The sequence below is a fragment of the Propithecus coquereli genome, unplaced genomic scaffold (assembly GCF_000956105.1).
Source record: "Propithecus coquereli isolate 6110/MARCELLA unplaced genomic scaffold, Pcoq_1.0 Scaffold27, whole genome shotgun sequence".
In the NCBI taxonomy this organism is placed as follows: domain Eukaryota; kingdom Metazoa; phylum Chordata; class Mammalia; order Primates; family Indriidae; genus Propithecus; species Propithecus coquereli.
In genome coordinates this window covers 9,463,852-9,465,726 of record NW_012148285.1, presented here as the reverse complement: position 1 = coordinate 9,465,726, position 1,875 = coordinate 9,463,852, and the positions used below count along the sequence as shown (strand labels likewise).

The 1,875-nt window shown below is 45.4% G+C and overlaps 1 protein-coding gene across 1 annotated transcript in view; it reads right to left on the bottom strand.

Moving 5' to 3' along the window:
- Window positions 1-1,875, bottom strand: part of SNX29 (sorting nexin 29) — a 496,896-nt gene that overhangs the window by 126,116 nt on the left and 368,905 nt on the right. The gene's annotated exons all lie outside the window — the stretch shown is intronic.

The window sequence follows — 1,875 nt, the reverse complement described above, 5'->3', positions numbered from 1 at the left end:
TTGTTTATTTAGTATCTTTAAGATGACTCATTTCCTTTTTACTTAAAATTTATTTTAAAGGGGAACTGTGCATCACCATGGTAAATGGAAAAATAGAATCCTGTGCCACAACTAGGAGGCAAATGTAAAAATAAGCACAATGAAAACAAAACAACCTAATTAAACTCAGCCTGTTGCCTGCCAAAGGCATTGACCCCCGGCCTTCCTGTTTTTCCTAAGAAGAAATATCAGCGGGCGTGAAAGGCACCCAGCGACACGCGGAGACTTTCTCCTCCAGTTAGCTGGGAGGCAAGAAGAGCTGGCATGGGAGGGACTTTGTCCTCGAAGGACGGGGCATTTAATGTCCAATCTCTATCCTGAAACCTGACTCATCACACAGGAAAATCACCCTGCTGTCCTGCACTCTGGGAGATTGTTCTAGAGCAGCACTGCCCAGCAGACCCTTCTGTGCTGGTGGAGATGTTCTCCCCCCACACTCTCCAGACAGTAGCCACCGGCCATGGGTGGCTATTCAGCACTCATAATGTGGCTAATGTGACTGAGAAGCCAAATCTTTCATTTTATTGTCTTAATTAATTAAAATCTAAAGAGCCACATGTGGCTAGTGGCTGTGGTACTGGACAGCACAGCTCTGCTAAGAAAGTTACATGTCTAGGCTGTCCAGATGAATTTATGTTCATTTTGGGATTATTCCCTTGACTTCCTTGGAGAGGGATCTCACAAAACCTGACAGTAACACAGTTGAGGACCGTCTACTGTATCCTTCATTATGGCTCTAAAGCCCCGTGTGGAAATTTCTCTTAACGTTTCGTTTGAGGAACTCTGTCATGAACAATGGTATCCAAATAACCACATTTCCATTTTCACACTGGTTGCCAGGAAGCCCATAGGAAATTCACAAACCAGTGAGAGCAACTGTGTAGGACCTCATGATATACATATATGGTTTCCGATTTTTCCTTTTAAACTCCTAGTTTGCATTTTCTCTGACCCTGACATTTTATTTTTTTCTTTCATTATTCTTTTCTATAAGTTTCTCTAGAAGCTGTCTGAAATCTTTTGTGTAATTAAATAACATTCATTTTTTTAAAATCCTTAAAGGAATACTGTCCCATGGTACCAGTGTTTTAAATGAGTTGCCTTCTATCCAATAGCATTTACATAAAAAACACTGTAACGAAGGCTTTCTAAAATGCTTCCAAACACATGCTCAGACTTTGCTCTGGAGGAACGAACCAGAGCGTTGTTGGCTGAAAGCCGGAAAGTAACTACGCGCGAGGGGTGCTACTTCACACGCTCCAGCGTCAGGAAAGATCCAGAGACAGAGACGTGGTTTTAGGTTGTTCCAAGTGGTCTGGGAGCCACCAGGCCTGTGGCCGGCTGGACTCGGGACCACGCCCAGGAAAGCTCTCACACAGGAAGGACGGGGAGAGAGTGGCTTTGACGCCACGGTGACCACTGTGGAAACGATCTCCTAGGCAACGGCGTATTTGCGGGGCCCCTCTCATAGCGGACCTTCAGAAGCTAAAAATTGCCACGTCTCTTCATGGGGTGAGGAGGGAAAGTCAAAACCGAAAGGTCAAGGAAACCTCTCAAGTGGTATCACATTTTAATTTTGCTCTCCAATAAAGCTGTCTGCTTCGCTTTTATCATCCTCCAGGCGGCACCTCCCAGATTTCTGATGACCGCAGAGCAGAACTTGAAGGACACTCAAACATAACAGGCCCTTTTTTTTTTTGGTTTGGGATAAGAAGAGAAAGAAAGGCCTGACGCAGTGGCTCACGCCTGTAATCCTAGCACTCTGGGAAGCCAAGGCGGGTGGATCACTCAAGGTCAAGAGTTCGAGACCAGCCTGAGCAAGAGCGAGACCCCGTT